The 24,748-nt window shown below is 40.2% G+C and overlaps 1 long non-coding RNA gene across 1 annotated transcript in view; it reads left to right on the top strand.

Annotated features, from left to right (window-relative positions):
• The window catches only part of LOC114942274 (uncharacterized), a 140,595-nt gene that overhangs the window by 79,675 nt on the left and 36,172 nt on the right, over positions 1–24,748 (top strand). Inside the window, exon 4 of the long non-coding RNA XR_003821780.2 lies at positions 21,086–21,131. This is a non-coding gene — a long non-coding RNA (uncharacterized LOC114942274). The remainder of the gene's footprint in view (positions 1–21,085; positions 21,132–24,748) is intronic.

Genomic DNA, 24,748 nt, shown 5'->3' with positions numbered 1-24,748 from the left:
CAAATATATATGAAAAGATCTCACAAAATTGATTTCGCAATACTACAACAATACTTTGTGACGTGTTGTCCACGTCCGGCGATATCATCGCATAGATTTGTGAAAGAAAATATTACTAGAAATATCGAGATGCCTGGAAAATGTATTTTATAGCGTTCATCGGTTCATCCTTCCTTTCTACAAGTCTGACGTAGTCCGATATCCCGTGGTCGTTTTTCGAGGTTTTATCATCTACCTCCGAATCATATTTACGCGAGCATTTACAATTGCGTTTGCACGGTAGTTTCGCATTGGTGGAGAGAAATGACCGAGACGACGACGACGACGACGACGACGACGGAGACTGAGAGAGGTCGACTTCCGCGCGCGCGACTTGACTTGACGTTTCTTACCCCAAGACTTGCACAATTCTGGCACATTCAAAATCCGATAGAAACTTGTTCGTTACTCGTTTAATGACCGAGCGACGGCGTAGCTCGGAATTAAAAGTTGCGGCAGTGTTCCGCGTTAAATGATATTCGCGTTACGTAAAATTCGACGGACTCGTGTAAGTTTTAAGGGTTGCGATAATCTGCGCTCGAATCATCGCCCTGCGATAAAACGAGAAAGGAAAACAATTTTAATACATAATAAGGAAATGAATGATTAGTTCGACCATACTGGCTCTTATTAATAATTCGTCTTTATTAGATATGAAGTACACTACCTTAAATTTAGGTCCTTTTCAAATGTTAAACAATTCTAATAAGCCACATTAAGATATAGAGATATAAATTATATGTTAAGCGCTGATGAGTTCTGTCATTAGTAGTTGACAGAATGTCTTAGCCACATGTTAAAGTTCACAGCGCTTAACATATCATAATTTATATCTCTATATCTTAATGTGGCTTATTAGAATTGTTTAATACTCGAAAAGGACCTAAATTTAAGATCGAAACGTAGTGTACTTCATATCTAATAAATATGGTCGAACTAATCGTTAATTTCCTGATTATTTTTTAAATTCTCTCTGGCGAAGAATACAAATCTATTATTGAAATTTTAATACACACTTTAAATATAAAGTCTCATATATATATATGTATATATAATTTCGTTTGACGTTTTTAATCACGAGATTTTTCCTCGTAATCGTACTCCGTCTTTTGGATTGAAAAATGTCGGGGTTTAAATGTCCCGGCTTTTCCAAAGACAAGCACGTTTGCTGCACGGTTGTCTTTCCGAGGTAAGAACTTCCCATGGTAGCTTGTATTTTATTTTGTCGCGTGTCATTCGACCACTCTCTGAGCCATTAGTCGCGCTGGGTAGTTTTAACTCGCAGAACGAAGGCAGGTTTACCTTTCCTCTCGACGTACCTGATTGTAAACCCAACTTTCTTGAGTGCTTCCTGAATAGCTGCGGACACCCTTCTTCCTTTTTGCTTCTTCATTAATGAGTCCATCTTATATATCCTTAGGTTTAGTGTTTCAGCTGAGAAACCAGCTGCGACTTCTGTTTCGCCCTCGCCTCTTGAGCTCGCGTTCCCGCGTTACATCATATCGAAATGACAACAATAACGTTAATCACAATGCGATAAAATATCTCGCATATCGCGCGAAAGGGAGAGGTATCGCGTGTTTATCATAGATGTAATAAATATCGTACATTCGAAAAGACAAAAACATATAATGTTACCGTTTCAAAGGGTGCGGAATTTCACAATTACGTTTTCAAAGATACATACGTTCGGGACATGTAATATTTCGATCGATGAGTAAAGAGATGCATGCGCGTATTAATTTGATAGAAAAAATATTTTCACACTTATCGTTATCAACTTCGCGCGCTCGGGAGAAACAACAGGATTTGAGGATTTCATATAAAACGGCTAACGAATTGATATCAAAAGAGTAATAATCTTTGCAAGTGCGGTGCAAACTAAAAATAACAGTGAGGGTGATTTCTTTGCGAATGTCAACGGCAATCCATAAGTTAAAAACCATAATAGAGGCGTCGATTCTCGCCAGTTGCTGTTTCTCACGTGGAATATCTGCGATGAGGATCTTTTTGGCGGTGGAGATTAAAGAAAATCGATAGCCCGAGAACAGAGGGGGATGGCGGGGAGACGGGAAAGCCGCAGGTGTTGCGGTGAGCCAGGTAAGCCTCTACGTAATTTCTGGCAGTGAGGGAAAGGACAGAGAGAAAGGGTGGGAGAAGAAGAGATAGCGCGCAATGTTTATCGGATAGAACTGCGATAAAACCGAAGAAAGTTCGGTTTAGAGACTGGAATAAGCAATCGTTGTGACTACATTTCAAAGAGAGGGAGAATATAAATATATATATATATATATATAAAGGGAATTTTCGGTACTCCTTTCTCTCTATTGTATATAGATATGTATATCTTTATGGATTTATTATTATATGTGTTACGCTGAAAATTTAAATTCTGGTATTTGTAATTTCTGCAACAAACGATGCCAAGTTTTGATTGAAAAAAATTGTGAAGCAAGGGTTACTCGATTACACGTTTATTCGATCATTATATATTTGTCTTTTTTTAGACGTAGGTATAGGATCCATATATAAATTATTATTTATCGGATAGAACTGCGATAAAACCGAAGAAAGTTCGGTTTAGAGACTGGAATAAGCAATCGTTGTGCACTGTAAAAAAATATGTAATATATTACGTAAAAATATGTAAAATTGCATAAAAATAATAAGTGTAAAATTACACAATAAATAATAGAAATCTTTACCTTTTCATTATTTATCATGTAATTTTACATTTATTATTTATCTAATTTTACATATTTTTATGTAATATATTACATATTTTTTTACAGTGTGACTACATTTCAAAGAGAGGGAGAATATAAATATAATATATATATATATATATATATAAAGGGAATTTTCGGTACTCCTTTCTCTCTATTGTATATAGATATGTATATCTTTATGGATTTATTATTATATGTGTTACGCTGAAAATTTAAATTCTGGTATTTGTAATTTCTGCAACAAACACGATGCCAAGTTTTGATTGAAAAAAATTGAAGCAAGGGTTACTCGATTACACGTTTATTCGATCATTATATATTTGTCTTTTTTTTTTTTTATAGACGTAGGTATAGGATGCATATATAAATTATTATTAATACACGCATAATCCGCTCGCGACGATTATGAGAGGTAGATAAAGTTTTTCCGATACGAGGTATCTCTCTACCTCATTCACTGTGTAATCTGCGTAAATGTTTTCATAACATATACACGCATATACATACACGTACAGGCCATGCTGGTATCTCGCGCTAAACTAAATAACGAAATTTGCAATTTATTTATCGGTACTTCCAATGCGAGACCGGTTGAAGTGCATCAATGGGCGATTCGCGTAAATATATCGCTCGTACACTCAATTATATGTCGAGCTTTTATTAGCGATCGCAAACATCGCCGATCGGAAAGCGATTCGCGAGAGAAAAAAAGGAGGAAAAAAAAAAAAAAATTACGCGACGGCCGATTTGAATTTTTCAATAACTGTCTCGCTCTTTCGCGAGACGAAGAACTTTCCGCGCCGCGGTTCGATTGACCGAGCATTAAATAATATCGCGCTTTTCCAGGAGCGCGCAAAGCTTTATTGCTCAAGCTGCTTCCCGATCCCCCGCTGTGTGAAATTGCTTTACGTCTACTCCAATGGGTATGAGGGCTTTTGAGATTTTTGTTGCTCCATGTTCCCCGACACGCTTCCCCTTATCCGCTCGTCACCCTGCGGGCGCAGATAAATCATTTTCCGGATGTCAAGCGGATAAATAGACATTTCGTTATAGAGTCTTTTAAGGGATTCTCTCGCTGGACAAGCCTCTTCTAGATCGAAGAACGGGGATGCAAGGTTTCCGAGCATAATAATGCAGAATGCGCCGTTACGCAATATCGTCGTTATCGCGATTGCTCGTCTCGATATCCTGATAACGCGAAATTCATGAAAGAGAGAATCCTGTTGTCGCGATTGTGCCTGAGAGTAACGTTTTATAACGTCAACGACGTGCCGCGCAACGACGTCTCTCAAAGCTATAAAAGGGAGAGATATAATTAAAGATAATTAGATCCCGTTTAATTGGCTTCTTTGAAACGTGTCGTGATTTTTGTCGTGACAAACTGTCGCGCGCGCGTGCCGCCGACGCATATTCGATATCGCGACTTTATTAAAATACCACGTCTTTATACATATATCTCGGTTGAACGTAATATTTTTTAGACTTTTCGCATTTTGGGTTTTAAACACACGCTTGGAAAAAAAAAAAAAAAAAAACAAAAAACGCTGCAACTTAATTTGATGAAAAAGTGAATTGCCCCGCTTCGTTTGGGAGATATATATACTTGGAAAAGGGTGTACGTTGTCGATGGCGAATTAACAACGCGGACAGAAGGGAGAGATGTGTATGGCAACTTGCGATCAACATTGTTCAATTGAACGAGAGAGGGAGAGAAAGGGCAGAATTTTTTTGTTTATTGACAAAGGAAATTGCAAACGATAAATATCCGCGTACGGTTTTCCGTTTCGAATCGAAGGTAATGCACTGCTGAGAATACGAGCGAAACGCGGGGGAACAATGACGTACACGTTTCCTGGGGAAACGATGCCGCACCTTAGCGGGTTCATCGATCAATTCCACTTGTGCATAATATATACGTGTACTACGGTTGGATCCTATTTGTACATTTATTTTTCCTTCTCCTTCGTATCTTCGCTGTTTATCGATCCCGAAACAGCGGAGATTCTCATGTCAACGATATGTTTTGTATATAAAATAAAACAATCTTCGTGTAATATAATCCTTAAATAGCGCATCGTTCAATTATATAAATCCAACATTTTTCTTCCGTCCATCACTGCGACGGCGCAAAACTTGATATCATTCATTAAACGTATCGGTTAGCAACAACAATCGACGAACAAACAAATGATGGATGTTTTCGACAATCCGATCGCGTTAATTTACTCGGATCTCATCAGAGTGGTAGCAAAATTCGGATATAATTGACGCTTACTTGCGCCGCGAACGACAAGAGAGTGGCTCGCTGCTTTCCTTGTCTACACAAATATTTGGCGACGAGACCTACTTGCGTGCAGTTCAGATCCGTGTGTATGCACGTGTGTTACACGTTGTATGCACGTGTGTGCGTGTATTACGAGCGCAAGAACAACTCGCAAGCGCAACTCCGAGTGGTAGCGGTCGCAACGTTATGTTTGCTCGTAGTGGAGTGTGCGGGCAGTCGCACACCACTAGGATATATCAGTCTACCAGGAATATATATATATATATATACGTAGATGCAATATATATATATATATATAAATTATATATATATATATATGATAGTGCAATGTATAAGCCCGTTTGTCGCTTTAACAATTAGCTTAATTGTTTATGCGACCGAGAACGCGTCAGCGCCATTGGCGCAATGTTGATTTCCAATTGCGTTGGAATTGAGTATAACCAGTTTACAATGGCAAATTTTGTTTCCCGAATCGTTTTGGAAGTTTTGTGAAAAATGCATAAGCTGGGGGGTAAATCTCTTGTGAAATTCGAAGGATATTTCTAACTCGTTTTTAGCAAACGTGTATAAATATACAAGAATCTGCAAAACTATATGCCACACGCACGAAATATTTTACAAAGATCGCGATACATATACAATATATGTGAAATAAAATGCTAATTGATTGAAAGGTGAGTAGACATAAAAAAAATGCATATATTCAAAAAGTAACTCTCTATCGATTACATTTTATTATACAAAGCAACCATGATTTTAACTTGCACAAGATAATTTTGAATTGACAATCGACATATTGAAGCGTCGAATCTCGGGGGAAAAAAAAATAAACACGTCTTCCCATCGCTAAAAAGTTTGTTGAATAAAGCGTATTTATTTTCGGGACAAAGCAGGATCTCGTAGATACATTTACGGATCCAAACACGTTACTTGTTTACAATACCTCGTGTACAAGGTTACTGAACATTGGGAAGGGAATCGTATCACGCACTGTGAGTGCATAAGAAAGGTTCGAGTTTTATTTAGTCGATTACTAGTCTTCGGCAGAGAAGGATCGAAGTGAAAACGTAATCTACGGAATGCAAGCTACTACGGAGAGCAACATAAATACTACTGAAAAATTACTGCGCGTACTTTATAACGCCAACACTTGTGCCTAACGATTCGTATCGATACTTTTAGGATCCTATATTTTTGATAAATTACATTATAACTTAAGACGGATGCATAGAGTTCTCGTTTTAAATAGTTAAATTACGCGCGTTATCTTGACATTTCGATCGAAATTCGAATAAACGTGATAAAATATGTGAGGTGTCCTCTCATCGAGAGGCGGTCCGAAAGTAAGCCATTTTTCAATATCGATCGTCTGTTGGTACATTGTGTTTATATTGCACAGAACGCAGCGGGTACCTAATGTAAACGAACTGGAACGCGTGGCAAATCCAATAAAACCGATTTTCACTCGTTACCGGACCAAATCGTATTTTAGAGTAACTTTTTTTTACACGGCCGATATAGGCCGTCCATATATATATATCGGCGCGGTATCATACTAGCGAGGATAACTGGAAATAACGAGCCAAAACGGATACGAAATTCGCTAAATAGTTTGTACACCTAGAATACACACACATATATATCTTATTTTTTTTTTAATCGAAATATGATTTACTTTTTCGTGCTTATTGATTGATTCTGTTGACATGACGTTGTTTTAGCTTTCACGCAAAAATTTGTTGACCGGAAAACTGAATCGATGAACCCGGTGTAATAGTACTCGTACTATAATATATTATATAGCTCAATGACATATTAAAGTTTGCAAACTTTGAACGACACGCTATATATCCTCGCTCGTCCTCGTTCTTCGCTTATCGCGCAAACATCTTATTCCGCCCCGTAATTGCATTTTTCGTATCAATTAATTCCCTTATTATCTTCTGGCGGGTATTCAAAGGCCGGGCCGAATGTTTTTACGCATACCCCTTAACAAAGTTACATCGCGACCGAGTTGAGCTCCTTTAACGAGTTCATTCTGGGGACGAATTAATAGGTGTTATCCCCTTGATAGAATTGAAGTAACGAGATTAAAAGTAAAGGGCCTTTCCTGGAAGGAATTTCGTCTCTTGTCGCTTGACACCGTATTAAAATACGGTGGAAGGTTCCCGTTATCACAGAAGGGCGATTATCCGAAAAGTGATGTGAAAATGGATAACAGTAATACGTTTTTAATATCTACAATAATTGCTCTCGCGTTTAAAATGAAAAATTACCAAATATATATAATCGTATGTATATATAAAATCATATATATAATACAGTGAAAATTACAACTAGAAATTATAATATGTACATTAGATTTTCCGCCGTGGATATAGAATTTCTCTAGAATATATAATATAAAATGTCCCAGGGACAAAGGGGCGATAAAAGCGCTCGTCTTCTTTTAAGCCGACGCGATTAAGTAATCGCCTAAACTAATAAGTAACAGGGGGCGTTTAATCATATAATGTCGCGCGCCATTTTATTTCATCGGGCCGGTATGTCATCCCTCGTGGTTAAAGTCTCTCGCGGGGGAAGAAAACCGAGAGAGTGCCGAGAGGCAACGCACCTGCCTTCCAAGTAACTCGGAATTAGGATTAAAGGTGGCCAAAAATTAAATCCTTATCTCGGCGGTGCCGACAAGCAGCAGCCACGGCGGCGCGAAAGGGATGAAGGTGTAGGAGTTCTTAGAGCTGCTACACCGCGGAGGTTCTCTCTCTCTCTCTCTCTCTTGGAACCGGCAGGGGGTGACTCTTAATCTGGCGCCAGCGCTGCAATTTCTTCCCATTAGCGGGCTCCTTCGCGATTAAACATTTGCATAATCTCGGGACGCTTGTTATAATTCGGAGACGTAATATATATTTAAGAGCGGAACGTGAACACACACCAACAATGCCGCGCGCGAGTATTTTTGCCAAGCGCGAAACTTTCACCCCTCTTGTTTTTTCCCTCCGTTTTTCATTTTATATCAGCTTTGTGGATAATTGATCTTGACGTTTCTCTCTCTTTCTTTTTTTTTTTTTTTTTTTTTTTTTTCGTTGCCTCGCGAGATGATTTACCGCAGAAAATTTATACGTTTATATTTGTCCGATTTTGTTGTTGTTGAAATATGTATAATGATGTGGAAAGAGAGACATTTTGGGAAAAGCTTACGATGTATATTTTACGTGTCGCGTGTGGAGAGATAAATGATTGATCGTATTAATTTGTAAAGTTCAATTTTCCGTGTTAAATTGTTACACAGATTTATCATAACATCGTGCGCTTGTAATCCCTAAATATCAGCTATTCCTATCGTAGTATTAATAGCAATATCCAACAATTCGTCGCACCGCGATAGTTTCTCCAACTCAAGTTTCTGTTACGTGGATTACCGCGAAATATTGGTGAGAATTAATGAGAATTGTAGTTTGCATATTCTGAGTAATACGCTCTACGTAACGTTACGACAGAACTATCGCATCAACCATTGATGCAACTAAAAGGTCGGTCAACATATATAATCCGCGTAACAAGGTTTATATGAAAATGCTATTTTATGCAAAAGTAAATTCCGCTCAATTCTTTTTCTTTCAGTACTGGTAGCCATATTACATTTTCGGAAAAAAATTACATTTTACAGAATAATCGATACTCTGCCGTAATTAAAGTGCGCAAAAGAGTAAGGAACGATAAAAGAGTATTGCAATTGCACGCATCTCCGATATCTTACGGTAAGAAGCCTTAATTGCGCCGACGTATAATTATATTCGACTTGCATCTCGATTACAGCCGCGATGATTCGCGCTCTCACGGTAACGAAAAGTAATTCGGGGTATTGATCGTTCGCGCGCGGTTGATGGTTTCGTGTTCCTGCTATATAAAGGGAAGCCACTATACGATGGTTCAGGGGATGGGACAGAGGGGGCTTGAGAACCCCTGTTTGCTCACCTCGCTATGAAATTGGTTGGGACCACTTTGACGCGTCGATGAACTCCTATACCTTTCTCTCTCTCGCTCTCCGTTAGTGCTCTCATAACTTCTCTTACCCCAACTGTACTTTCGTACAGTGCGCTCTTTCGTGTACGTGTGTGCCCGCGTACTATACCTATGCGGCGTGTTCTCGTGCCAGATTCTCGTGGCGTTGCTCTTGCTGCAAAATGCGATATCACCCGCACCGTTTATCGCGCACAAATGTGTGTGCGAAACGGCGGCATACGAAATCGCCGGCTGTATTTAACACACTGGAACAGATTTCCATAATCGTCCGCTATTGTTCTAACCGCGATTATACGGCCTGAGCAGCGTTGCGCGTCTGCTTTCGCAACGACAATCTGCGGTCTCGAATGTTTAAATTTTTTTTTGGTCGAATTAATCGAATGTTCCCTATGAATGCAAGTGAAATTATTCCGGCATGGCTTTATTCGTGAATTTGGTGGACCATCGGCTTTTACGACAAACTTTTTGCCAAAAAAAAAAAAAAAAAAAAAAAAAATAAGGAAATATTCTCAGTGTAATATTTTTAAAAATTTATAACAGATTTTTTCATCATGAATCATGTTTATTACTTACATCATCGATAAAAAATTAAAAAAGGCGAAAATAACAAATGTCATTCGATTATTGTCATGTGAAAGAAAGAAATACATCGTTATGCTGTAAATGATCGGAATGAAGGAATTGGGCGATTAAATTAAATCAGTAAACACCATTGAATGATCGCGTAGAGACTTATTGCATCTCTGGTACAAAGCCGTGAGACTTGTCGACTGTTGATTGAAACACACCCACCGTATTAACGGTCTGTGCTATATCATAACTCGGAATTAATTATCCGGGATTACTTTGCGGCGACCATTAGGGCATCCGAGTAGTTAAAGCGCAAAGGCAAGCCAATACCAGCTCCTGGCTTTGTGAGATCATTCCCGTTGGTGCTCTAGTTATAGGACCTTGGTCTGCAACCGAAGGATTGACTGCGTTATCGAACAATATTACCGGTATGCTTCCCAGGAATTAATTAGGTTCGTTCGAGACCTCGAAAGTGTCGACCGGTTACCGACCTTTGCCGCTTCTCTCTCTCTCTCATCTTATTTCTCTATATCATTTTTTTCTTTCATAAAAGTGCTTTGCACCAATTTCGGCATAATTATTTATCGGTCATTCAAAAGTGTCGATTATTCGAATAATTTATAAATGCCTGCCGATTCTTTATACATCTCTCTCTCTCTCTCTGTTTTTTCAATTTGATGTCGTCTCACTCTTATGAAGAAAATCGCGGCAAAGCGGTCGCGATGGAAAATTATACGCGTTGCGCCAAACAAGGTGGACGATTTCTTCTCTCGCGATTTCGCCGGGGCAAATTTCGAGATGCGGTTATGCGCTTACAGTACTTGGCGAGTGACAGACATTCTCTCGTCCTCTCTCTCTGTCGCATTCTCCGCCTCGTTCTTTCTCTCGCTCTCTCCATCGAGAGTATGATGAGTTTCCGGCGCGGAGGTTACCTGGCTCTGCGAATTCCGGATTTAACGACTCGCGTATTGATCGCCGCCGAGTGCGGTGTAATGGACTTGGTTCTAAAAAGGGGACACGGTATGCGAATATCTAGGCGGAAAGCAGTAAATTCCTCGGAGGATGAAGGAAAAAAGAATCTAGACTAGAGTATATCAGAAGCGAGCGTTTTCTTCTTAGCGTTTTCGCGAATAAATTGTACATGTTGGTTTAATATACCCCGTCGCAGAGTAGTAGAGCTCGGAAATGAGTTTCCATCGGATATGCCGTTTATCTCGCGCCACTTGCGATGATTCGAAAAGTGCGCTCACCGATAGTCCGGGGTGTGTTAGACGCAGTGCGTTTCTCTCTCGTTGGAACAGCACATTCGTACGGTTCCTATACAATGTATATAATTGTAGCGATAACAAGAATGTCAATTTTTCATTCGACTTACTTTTACCGAGTTTAGCGAGTTAGCCGAGCAGCAAGAACGTGCGCGCTCGTGATTTTCGGCCAAGTGGGAAACTCTGTGTGAATGGAACGGTGAGACCCAGCTTGCTCCTAGCTTAACAGAGATTTCGCGCGAATGTTCAGGAAGCTAGAGCGTGTTAAACGCGTCGGGTTTCGAGCGTGAAGGCGGGTAGGATATTTGTGGGCGGAGTGGAGCGGACGAAAGGAAGTTAGGTGTAGCACATTGAGAGAAAGAGAGGAAGGAGGGTTGGAAAGGATGAAGAAAGGCAACGGCGAAATGGCTTGGATTTTACGGATTTTCGGATTTTACGCTTTTTGGGCATTGCTCTGGCGCGCACCTAGCTCCTAGGTTTGGCGCATCGAGCGACGTATGCGGTTATAGTGCTGCGGCTACGTGCGTCCTGCTGGGAACTTTCTTATCGCCGAAAATCCTCTCGGGCTGAAAGGCGATTTGCGAGCCGTTTCTCAGAAAGTACACACATCTCGTCGACGCTGTCCGCTTGGTGCTTCACGCTTTCGCATTCGGGTGACGCAGCCTCTCTCGACAAGCGTAGCTCGCGGTGACAATTATTCTCCGATAATTTCATGCATGCATTATTTATTGATTTAATCAAACAGCGAGTTAATTGAGTCGCTACAACTCTGCTTATTTTCAATAATATTATCCTGTTTCGAATTTTGCATTTTTAAATCGTAATCGAGTATTTCTTTCGAGTGCAAAAGCGAAAGATTGCTCGTAACGAAAGTTACATCTTATTAATGATTGGTATTAAGTTCTTAATAAAATAGACGAAGCACTATTTGTACTAACAATAAGGTCAAAATAAATAGAGTTGAGAATGGATGCAAAAGACATATTGTTTTACGAGTATATACATAAGGAATATATATCTTGACATTTATAGATGATACAAATTATCGGATTAATTTCGATCTCCGGCATTAACGCCTCTTCTTAGCTGTTCGTGGGAGTAATAAGATACTCTGGTAAATCGGCATCTCTCGGGCATTCACAGAGAGGATGGCGATTAATAATCGACTTGGTAAACTCGTGACGATTCGTTTCCCTCGGAAAGTTTCGTAATTACTGATAATCTCGAGCGGCAGGAAAACGATCGGCAGGAATCCTCGCTAGCGAAAAAAGATGGTGCGAGGAGAAAGATTTCCTGTCCGCTAGGGAAAGAAAAGCGTCGAGAGATAAAAGACTTACCGGGCGATTAATAAATCGAGTGTCTAATTGAACGAACACTTTCGAGAGGAAGATTCAATTCGGCGTGTCGCCGGTGAGTTATTCCTCTTTACTTTTATTATTTTACACAAAATAAGACGTAATCGAGAGGAAGTTATGTTAAGAATCTGATTATAAAATAACTAGCGTTATATATGTTTATTTTTTTATAAACCCGTATTCCCACTCACATAATCTCGGATGGCACGAAAATAAAATATAAATTAATATAGAAATTAAATTATTAGAAAAGTAAAACTCTCTCGACCGTGTTGGCAAATATTATTCATTAAATCACAACGTTTCGACCCTTCTTTGAGTCCTTATCAAGTGATTTGTGAAATTAAAATAAAATTATAATTTTACGATGTTAAGAACGAATATAGTGTCGGTTTGACAACACGTCAAGACTCTTGGACGAGTTATGAGAGACTATTAAATTATTAGAGTTTTGGAAAAAAATGCATAAATTGAGAAGATTGAGATTGAAAATATGAAGAAAATTTTAACTCGAGACATAATATTACGTTAGGGAAAATCATCGTGATGGAAGCGGAAAGTCCGAACTAAGTAAAGGACAAGCGTGAATGTGGCTACCAAGAGTCTCTGTCGAGGTGAAGAACTAAGGGAATTGGAACAGATTTACTTGGCTTTCGATCTTCCCGTCCCTCGCACGTGTAAGGGATCGACGTAGCTTCGTCTCGCGGGAAGGGGCGCGTGTGACCCGAGGGTGAAAAGAGGGTGCTTCTTTCGAGACTTGGATTGCACTCGCGCACTCGCGTTTCCCTTCACGTTCACATTTCTACTTACTTTTCGCCAATAACTCGATTATTCATTTATTTGAGGATTATTCATTTTATACACAGAAAAAACAGTATCCTTGAAAGAATGCAAATATGCCTTGATTCAAGTATATTTTATCCTTATAATAGCGCCAAATATAAATAATTTTGGATAAAGGATAATTTATCCTTAAAACAAAGTGCAAAATTAAAATTAGTTATAAAGTATTAGGTATAAAGTTATAAAGTAAAAATTAAAACAAGAATATATCTGAAGGATAAAATATACTTTACACAAACTTATTTATTATTAAGGCAAATGAAAATTTGTGATTACAAAGAGCATTCTATGCTTAAAATATACTTGAATCAAGTATTCCTCTTTTTCTGTGCAATTGCATGGCGGCGATCTATGCAGATTTTTGGTATGAATATAACGTAAGATATTTAAATGACATTTTTATACCGTCATTTAAATAGCTTCGAAAAATACATTCGAAAAATATTGATATTTTAATTTTTAATTAGGATTAAATGAATCACAGAAAAAACAGTATTCTTGAAAGAATGCAAATATGCCTTGATTCAAGTATATTTTATCCTTATAATAGCGCCAAAGATAAATCATTTTGGATAGAGGATAATTTATCCTTAAAACAAAGTGCAAAATATTTTTGGTTGAAGCTGAAATTTACTTATAAATATTGCAAGGACAAGTGAGCATCGGATATAAGTGATACTTTCAAATATATAATTCTTAATTCAAATGTGACTAAGTTTGTTTTTACCATATGCAATTTTTCAAACAAGAATATATCTTAAGGATAAAATATACTTCACACAAACTTATTTATTATTAAGACAAATAAAAATTTGTGATTACAAAGAGTATTCTACGCTTAAATCAATCAAATAGCGTTCAAGAATAAAAATATACTTGAATCAAGGATTCCTTTTTTTTCTGTGTAAGGGATAATTTCCATTAAAAAATAAACTTTGAAAAATTCTCGATTGGAAGAGAGTTAAAATCGAAGAGTCATCATCGCGTAGATGAAATTTTTCTCGTCTTCATTCATCAATTCGATGAATTTAATGTCTTTATAAACTGCCGTGCAATCCGTCTCGTAACGGGCGACCATTACGAGCGAGAAAGTGGCTTCTTTCTCTCCTCTTTCTCTTTCTCTTCGCGTACATATTTCATATAGTTCACGACTCCGGCACTGCTGAGTCTTGTTATTTAACGATCGGGTGGAAAGGGGTTTCTCCGTTATATGGGCGAATCCTCTACAAGCTCAAACATCTGCGCTCGCAAGCACCACCACCATTCGTTGCCGCGGACAGGTATGTGTTTATTAAATTTAGAATTAGGCGAACCGCCGGCGGGCTCGAATTCCAGAAACGACCTGCAGCGAATCAGCATTGTCCGTTGCCAGTTGGCTCGTGCACGTGCACTTATGTAAAGAACTCACTCGCACGTGTGTTTGTGACATTGCATACTCTAGGCGCGTATATATACACATTTTCCTTCGGAAAGAGGTGCCTTTCACACGTTTTCTCTCCTCCACAAAGTCACATTCCACATGGATATTTTTTATTCGATATTATCATCGAATCGTATATACATTTATTATAGTTGAAAGTATAGCGTTTAATCAAACGAAGTTACACATTCGAGATAAATATGATATAACTTTTAAGATATGAAAGAAGGAGATTTCTAAAAAGAAAAAAAAAAAATAAATAAATAAATAAATAAAATGTGTCGTTTGCATCCGCTATTTTAGAGAGAGAGTTTACGTTTCACAATTAATACACATGTGTATATGTATATGTATATACATATGTGTGTTGCGATATTAAAACGCAAAGCATGGAAATACCCGTTTATTTACGCGACTTTCCGCGCGTTTTCTCGGATGAAGAAGCGGCGGCGCGCGAGATTCACAGTTCACCGAAAGAAAGAAAGCCACGATTAGAAGGATAAACTCTCTGCGCTATCTGGCGTCGTTTTAACCTCCGGAATAAGCGACGCCGTTTTGTTCCAACGAGCATTCGCGTGGTGCAAAAGTTTTAACGATACTCGTTCATCGCTATGAGAGAGAGAGAAAGAGAGCTCTCTCTCTCTCCTCGTGGAAAAGCGTCGCTTCCGTAAATTTCAGAAAAATCTAGACTGGGAAATTTCGGTGTAAGAGTAATTAACGCGCGGCATTTACTTTGTTCGCTTCGCTCTCGTTCGTTTCCGCTTCGTTCGTCGCGTCGCGTCTCCTAGCGAGCACACAAATAATAGGGAAGATCAAGGAAAAAGAGGAAATTTGCGACTAAAAAAAATCTAGATCGAGAAAAATATAAAAAAAGAGGCATCATATTCGCCCTCGATTGTTTCAAATTGAAAAAAAAAAAAAAAAAGGTAATCTCTAGTTATAAAATTTCGACAGCCGCTGGAAGCTTTGCTCGTCCCATCGAGAATAATGCGAGTAATTTTAATTAAGGCTACTCCCTTCAGCCAAACGCAGGACAAAACCGAAAACGAGGAAGGTCGCCGCTCACGGGGACGTGCGAATTAACTTAACCCTTGCTTCCCTCAACCCGTTTTTCCTCTTTTTTCCGTTCTCCATCTCTCTTTTCTTGCCTCCATGCTCGCTTCTTACGTCGACGCCAAGGAGCAACGCAATCCCTTTCATCTCGGCTCCGTCAGAGTCGCGTCTTCTCCGGCTGCTTTGCCTTATAAAGTTGCGCGGCGGTTGCTTGTATTTCCGCGGCTTTTCAAATTATATGTTCAACTTATTTTCCCGCTTCCCGTCCCTCTCCTCCCGTCTTGCCCCGGGGATTTTCCGGTGGGGCGAGTCGCGAGAGGAGAGAAGATTCCACCCCGAAGATTCTCTCTCGCGCCCCCTAGTCAAAGCTTACGAGGACTATATTAAGCGCCGAAAGAGGCGCATGATTCGATTCGATTCCTTACGCGACGCGACCAATCTCTTTGAAAAGCGATTATTTGATGTTTTTTCCTTAATACGAATATACGAGGGAATGAAATCCTTATCTTTTTTAAAGTGACTTAAAGTTACCGCGATACGCGTCACGGAATATTGTAATATCTTGACTTTACGTAACATTTATGGCGCGATGATGTTCTCTACGCACGACTTTTCACCTTCTCAGCTAACTTTCAATGTAATTAAAACGTAAAATCGAATTATTCGTTTAATATAAAAAAATAATGAACTTGGCAAAATTGATTTCGACGTAACTAGCAATTTTATTCGGTACTTTCACCGATCTTAAAATTAATAGTTAAAAGAGGAACACGTCCCATCGCTACGATGTTTCGTCAACGACTGAAAAAAATAATGGCTTGACGAGAGAGTTCGAACATTTCGTCGTCGTCCAGTTTCGCTCTACAACACGTACGGCTTATCAGGGAGCGAGTCCAAAGAGGATTAAACAGGCCAAATGTTGATGCGTAGCCGCTCGGAGAATTATCTCGACAGGTCTTTGACTCGCGTCATAACGCGATATCGACGACAGTTCTGTCCAAGACCCTTCGCGAAGGGATTAAATCGATAGCGGCGAAAGCGCGCATACATTGTCGCGATAACTCGGGGGAAACTCGAAGCTGGCTCTATACACACGTCGAATGGACTTTGCATCCGTCTACCGTCGCTAACCCTCGCCGTAAACCACGGAGGTGCATTTAATTCCCTCGTGCTTGAAAATCCTTACGACGACGTCATCCCACGAGGTCGTTCTCTCTCCTCTCTTTTTACTCCTTTCTTTAATAGGCACTCTTCGCCCTCTCCTCGTATAACGCTAAAGAACCTCTATATCGGGAAAAACATACGGCGTTCGGGATGGAGTTTGAAATGAGATTGTCACCCGAGAAAGTGTAGGCTGATGATATTATGTAGTATACGCGAGAGCGTACTTGCTAATTGCCGAAATGGAGCTTCGATTCGTTTTTTCCTATAGCCTGAGATCCGCAATTTCTCCGGCAGGAAATCCGAAGAGAAGCTCAGATTACATAGGGCGAAGGAAGGCGGCGCGAGGAAAATCGGCGTTAAAACCAGCGTTTCCTCAACAGTGGCACTAAAAGGCGCTACCTATCTCCCTCGGTCTTTCGCAGGGGCGGCTTTGCGGCCTCTTTAACGCCGGTATAGCCTTATGTTTAACGTTTACGGCTGCGCGGGGAGAACTGTCGCGCGCGAACCAGACTCTGACGGATATTTTATATTTTATAATGTCGTCTAAGAGGGAGAGAGAGTGAAGAAACCCCATCGTTTCCTCTCAGATATAAGGAGGAAACGAGAAGCGAATTTATTTCCCGCGTGAATCTGAAATAAGTGTATCTGCTTTTTTTTATCCAGAGTTAATATAAGTGTGTACATTTCTAATGCAATATATCGCTATTAAGAGGATGCTGACCATGTCTGTTTCACTGACTTTGAGTTCAAGGGCTTTTTTTTATTGGCCATACAGATTGAAAAATCCTTCTCCACAATTAAAATACTGATAATAATAAACGGGAATCGCTGTAATTTAGTATAAAAGAAACAATAAAAGTTAAAAAATTACAGTTCTCTTATCGGCCTCTTGCATCAGCTCGTAACAATAGTTATTTAATACAAAAGTCCTGCAGTTTATTTGTGCACAAAATATGGCGCTCCCAACAGAGACGACATGAAAGAATAACACCGAAGTAATAAAAATGAGATTAAAAGCCTGTACCAAAAGATTCGTACTTGAATTAATTATGAACCTAACCTAACTTAAAGTCGGTAAAACAGAACTACGACAGCATCCCTTTAAAGCGCGCAAGCGGTGTTGGAGTGTTTTGACAGCGCGCGATGTCGACAACTCTCTCTCTCTCTCTCTCTCGCGTCCTCGAGTTATTTCGAAATTTCCTGGTGTATGATATGTAAAAGATTACGTTGATTATTTCTGTCAATCACAAAGTATATTTTAAATATATCCGTACGAGAGGTTAATATCGACAGTCGGAGTTATTAGCGAGCCGTCGAACCGCTTGTGAAAAGAGCCCCTGCAAGCATATCGTTCAACTTAATTTAATTTGTCGCGCGCGTCCAGAAATTCACGGCTTTGTCGGCGCTTTGCGGCGGTGATCGATTAGATCGTCACGCGAGAGAATCCGAATTGGCCGTTGAATTCTTCGTCCGGCTGGTTCGGGCGGGGCTCTCCCATCCTCTCCATCCCTGCCGAACACGTTCTGCCTGTTGAGTCGCAATGCACTGTCGCGCGCAAAAGAGATTTAATTAATACAATTGACCCCGCGAGAGTGCGGGTCGGTCCTCGCCCTTGTGCCGATCGCCTTGCAATTTCAATTCCTCTTTCGGAATGTGCACTACCGAGCGTGAAGTCGACGCAGGACTGTTATCGTCGCCCTCGGCGTCGACGTCTGGATTAAACGCATTTTCCAAATTCCGTCACTCGCGTGGGGGAAAGGGAAGGGGAGGTCTCGCAAATCCTCCTTTGATGTGCGCTTTGGCGTCACGGACAACTTCTTTTGTTCCGCGAACACAGTTGATTCCCAGCCCGAAATCGCGTTATCCCGTGAGATGTACCTACAGTTCGACCGCTATTTCATCGCATTTTCTCGGGATTTATTTTTTTCCCAATCGCCGACAGTCCGCATCAATTTTTTCAGATGACCAAGTATATAATAAAATTGATTGTTGAAAATCAATCGATCGTGTCGCAAAATCGATATACCTAGATATTTAAAGCGCGCTCGGAAATTTATGCGTGTACACCTGTGTAACACGTGTAATACGCAAGTCCGGTAATTGTACCTGTCATTGCGCACCGAGACAGGCGGAGAGAAGGAGAGAGAGAGAGAGGAGACCGACAGGCGTACTTGTCGCTTTACGTAAAGCGTTTAGAAACACGACATTTTTGTTCCCGCGCGTTCTTCTTTCTTTCTTTCTTTTTTTTAACGCCTCCGCCCCTAATAATGCTCGTGTCACCAGCAGACGCATTAACGTGCGCTTTCCCTTAAATAATGCTCCGCGAGAGCAAGAAAGTGCACGTCAGTCTGCTCAAACGGGCTCGCGCAAGCTTAATTAATGCGACTTTCGCGCATTTCATTCGTTTTCAAATTTTATCGCTGGAAATTCTAACGAGCGATATATTTTCGGCGAAATCGCCAAAGTCTGATCGCTCGAAAAGCTCTTTTGGAAAGCAAATTTTCTTACAGCAAATGCGTTGTACGCATTTTGAACGGGGTAGAAAAGAACTCGACTTGAATGTATATCGAGATTTTATATCGGAGCGAAGAAACAGAGAGAGGGAGGGAGAGAATAAAAGAACGAGTTTAACTCTGCGATCTGTGAAATTTTAATCGATATCGGATTCAGATCAACAACTTTATTCAATAGTAACGACTGTTTGAAACACGCGACCGTGGATACATCTTTTTTCTTCTATTCTTTCCCTCGCTAAAGAAGAATCCTATTGTATTTCATTGACTTTTTCTTATATTTGAGTTTCTTCTCATGTTCGACGAGAATTGAGAGTTTATGAGAAATGAGCCGTACCAAAGTTGCCAGATTGAATTGTAACGAATGGTTACGCAAAGAGAGAAAGAAAAGAGCGCATCATGACATGCGAGTATAAACATTGACTTGCCAGAACATACGAACAATATTTGCATTCTTCTGAAAATCCATTATGTACGATCGATGGTATGCTTTTTACAGAGTGCATCGTATATTTATATTATTCATTTATGATATTAATGAAAGAGAGAGAAACCGATAGATAAATAGTAACAAGCCGAAAAAAATAATATTTTGTTTGAATTTTAATTCTTTATGAAAATTTCGTCTCCATTTCCATAATTTTGACGCGGTAAAAACGTAACGATAAATATGAAAAATATGAACGCGATATAATAATACATAATTAATACATATATATATAATATAAAATTTAAAAATACATTTTGTGTGACTGAAAAATATATCGCATTAATTCATGATTCGTAATAAATCTCGGTGCATTATCGAGTCGTCCTATATAATAAGAGGTCAGAATCTGCGATCGAATATAAGTGGGTGCAAAAGTGCACCTTTATTTTCAATTTTCATAATAGCTATATCGATCGGTCCGTTCCGACCACAGAAGCGCAGAGTTAAGATTGTGCATGTACATGTGTTTGTGCGTGCGTGTATATATAATACATATATATATATATATATATATAAATGGGATGCGCGATATAATCGAAAAGGGTGATGCGGGAGTGAGATGAAGAACGAGAGAGAACAAGGGTGACTATAACGGGTAGCTAACAGAAGAGGACGAGGTAGATATCAATCATAGGGGGCTCAGGCCTGTCAAACCACCCTGACTGCGCGCGACGATAAAGACACCGAAATCGAGCGAGACGCCGCGCGCTTTTGCCTTTAAACTTTAAAGAGAAACAAGTTGTTCGCGGGCGGGACGGCTTTTTTTTTATTATGCGCGCGAATGTACCTCGCGGAACGTATAACACGTTCATTCAATTATTCATCCGTTTAATTTACAAAAATGGACGTTTATCCAATTTTTATTTTAAGCTTATACGGATATCGGCGATCTCGCCCCTTTCTCCGCTTAAGGAGAGTTTCGGATTTACGGTCGGTTTCGCAAATGATTTTGATAAACTCGGTATAAATCGCATATATATATATATATATAGATATATTTACCGAGTTTACAAGCCTTATATACCCACGCGGTAGATGCTTTATACTACGGTATGGTTCTCTCTCCGCGTGCTCACATATAGCGTATTCTTCTTCCTCTGAGGGAACTTTGGACGGGTCGGAGGAAAACTCGAAGAGGAGGGGACAGAATGGAAAATAATAACTTTTTCATTACGCGCGATATATAAGCGCCACTGGTTGCACGATAAAACTAAGGCAACGTAGTCGTCAACGACGAGCTTCACCGTCGCGTTTTACTTTTCTTTCGTGAGGAAGTAACTGCGATACCGAGTGTGTTATTGCATACATGTATAGACAATGTGTTTCTTCTGTTGCAGGAAACCATCGAGCTGAAAACCAACTCTGTCTCCATGTTCCTCGCCGGTGAGTTTTCACGTAAATAATTGATCGATTATTATTGCGACTCGATAATGGCAATTAAAATACTGTCAACAATTGTGATTAGAAACAGCAGCTCGCCCATCAGTTCCCTCAGTTTATTTTTCAAAGTTTATTCTTCTCGGGGTGAATTGAATTATTTCGTTCGTTCGTAATGAGAAAAAAAATCCACACCCTTAATTGATAAATTTCTCGATATCAGGTTTGAGTGTAAATGTAAGAATGATTAATTTTTGGGGGAGATGTTTCTTTTTAATCTCTTTGTTCCTTTTTACGTCACGCTTGTTGACAGGGTATCGCGTTATATTCATACTGTATTATATGATAATAATTGTCTGTCAAGTAACAATAATATGGTGTAACCTAGATTCGCATTCGTCCTCGCAATATAATTCCCGCGTAGCGCGTTTGCGTCGGTATACATGTATATATACAGGGTGTGCCGGTGGCGAGTATAAAATATACCGAACTCGCCGTAAAAAATCGATCGCCATGAATTCAAACGTTCAATCGTAAAAGGCAATTGCGAGAGAGCGAATATTTTCCGCGATGATTAAACATCATCGAGTACGTGTATATACGCGTATTGCGTAAAAATTGTATACTAGTAAACGATAATCGCTCGCAAACGAGGCTCGTTAATTCTCTCGAGATTATTTCCAAGATAGACGACGGGGGTGTGCTTGTATGAATTGGCGTGTGTTTTCGAAAAGCGCGATCCCCCAAGTGTCCCCTAGATCCCCCAGATCCGGGCAAACTTCCGATCCACCCTGTAGATCGGCGCGTGTGTTTGTATACCGTGGCAGAGCAGGCGGCGCAATATCCGAGCTACCTGTCGGCTATCAACGTCTTCGTGCGATTTATCGTGACGTTACACGCGAGCCTTTCCGCCTCCGACACCCCTTTCAACCCCTTTTCCGCCGGAAAACTTTTTCAATTCGTGCCGGTTTCTCACTTATTAGCGTCCCGCGAATTTGCCTGGTTATTAATCCTACTTCAGATCTTTTTTCCTCGCTCGCGTATCCGCCGGAAATCGACGGCCGGATGTGGGTGTGCGTGATGACATCTCAACCGAGCCCGGAAAAATGGGGCGATTATTATTTCTTCAAATTGAAGAACTCGTTTGTCGTCAGGAACGCGAGGGACAAGCTGGCTTTCGGATATATCACGAATAGGGATGAAATCGATATATGATTATATTTTTTGTTAATAATGATATATTTTTGTGATGACTATCAGATATTTTACGCTCCGCTGCGTGACATAACGAGATCAATTGCGGTAGAAACCTTCATTTAACGACCTGAACTTTGTCGTGACAAGATTATCGCGGCGTACGTAAACGATTTGGAGATATACGGAAACAACCCTTGTCGGAGTAGAGTGGTATTTTAAATAAAAGAACGCTCGGTTCTCGCAGATGAGCAGATAGTACGCGTGTTGAAGGGGAAATGCGCTGTTTACGACGCAACAAGTACAAAATTCCGGCGAAAGATGAATATTTTATAAAACACAGAGAATGTAATGAGAGAGCAAGCGACACGCGTGACAATAACGCACGAACTCGCGCTTAATATAATAAATGTTTCGGTCAACAAATTTTTTGTCCTTTCTACACGGTGCATACACGTCCGTCACATCGGATATAGATCCGCTCGTTGCAATTCGTCGTGCATTTCCGATCGAGGTCGAAAGAATAATCGAAACGCGCGAGAGGGACGTATACAAGCGTGATTGGGAGCGGCGAAATTAATTTTCTCGATGAGAAATAATCCCTCAGATTGCGAGGAGTCGATTCCCCGCGACCGCATGTACGCGGCATTAATACATCCACGTGCGCCGCAGTTTGCTATGCACAAAGGGCGAAGGGCGCGGTCGGCGCGCGGGGGTGGAAGAGGGGGAGGGAGGTAGTAGAGATATTAATGCCACCGATTAATGCTCTAAACGTTACGTTAATCGCCATTAGCCGTTCGCCGGTCGGACTGTGCGCGCAGATCAACATTGTTTGCTGATCGCATACGCATACGCGCGTATACACATATATACACGTGTACGCGTATACGCAGTCCCGCGCGCACGTGCGCGTTGTCATCCTGCGAGCTGGCGAAATACTCTCCACGCTTTATGTACGCTGCGCGAATATAAGCGTGCCGCGGGCACATCCGTCGTTACGATCACGTTCCGCTCGTATTATAACGAATTACCGACGATGATGAAACACGCCGGTGGAAACGAGTGACAGTGATTAGTAAATGAGTTGTCGCTGTTTCGTCGTCCTCGTCCGTCGTCTGCTCTGGGGCTGTCGCGCGACGTGAGCTGTCAAGCTCGCAAACGGATTAAGGCTCGTTACGCGCGAATCGATCCCGAGTGATTAGTTGGAATGATTTATCTCTCTGTCTCTCTTCGAGAGCCATCGCTGTATTTTTCGTACTCGCGGACTCGGATCCCCTTTATCCGGGGATGGAATATGAATATCTCTTTTTTCTTACGAGAGAGAACGCGTCGCTGTATATGTATTGTATATAGACCCTTTGGAATTTTTCGCCAAATTTTTCCCTCCAATCATGAATTTACCACCCTTCCATATTTTGAATAGCGTATAAATCTGAACAAAATATTTCGTTTGATTTAAAACTAACTCTCTTCGTCGCATTCCGTCTGTAATTATCTAAGTTTTACAATCGTAATCGTATACACAGCCACTCTTTTTTTTCTCTCTCTCTCTCTCTCTCTCGACGATCCTCAATTGCGAAAAATCACGTTCGATACTGAAATTCCGTCGGTTTCCGATTTGAAAATTTAATTGAAATTCCCGACTACCGGGAATGAAAAGTAAGCGTTGTTTGTTATTAAATAATATCGCGCGCGCGATACACCGTGTTAATATTGACATTCGACGATAGGCTACGCGGACGTGCGTAACATCAGATTAACGTTGCAGTGTGAAAACGCGTAATCGATATGGTTGCCGGTGCATTTGCAACGATTTCACGATTTGTAGAGGCAAATATATTTCGGCGATATCAATTTGCTCGGTTTATATCACGGTGCACTTCTCTGTATCTCTCTCTCTCTCTCTCTCCTTTTACAGATCTAAAGTTTTGCGCGATGAAAAATCACGCATACGATTTGTTTTGTTGTCTGTACATACGCGCGTGTAATGAATTGTATTATATCTCGTACGTGTTTTTAATGCAAAGATTTACTTTAAATACGTGGAAAACAATATGTTTGCGAGAACAGCTCTCTGTTTTCCTTTCCTTATGGATGTAAAGGAAAATAGGAGATCCCGATATTGGGGTTTAAATCGATTTAAATCTTTATTCGCGTCTATATACATATATATTACAGTTTAACGACGTCAGGGTTCGATTTAATCGTAAATTCCGTCGCATCGAAATTCAAACCTGATCGATAATTACGTGCGATTCGCGAGTTGGGTCACATGCAATTTATTACAGAAAGCTTATGTGTTTTCGTCACGATTATCCTTTTGTAAAATTCCACCGAGTGGACGATATCACAAAGCTTTTACGGAATAATTTGCTATTAGGCATGTTTTTGTTTGCGCAAAGAGGATGATTGTTGTTATCGCTGTTGAC

This window comes from Nylanderia fulva, unplaced genomic scaffold (assembly GCF_048542155.1).
Source record: "Nylanderia fulva isolate GAGA-0341 unplaced genomic scaffold, ASM4854215v1 Scaffold6, whole genome shotgun sequence".
Classification (NCBI taxonomy): Eukaryota; Metazoa; Arthropoda; class Insecta; order Hymenoptera; family Formicidae; genus Nylanderia; species Nylanderia fulva.
The sequence above is the reverse complement of the archived record's forward strand: the minus strand, read 5'-3'. Positions and strand labels throughout refer to the sequence as shown.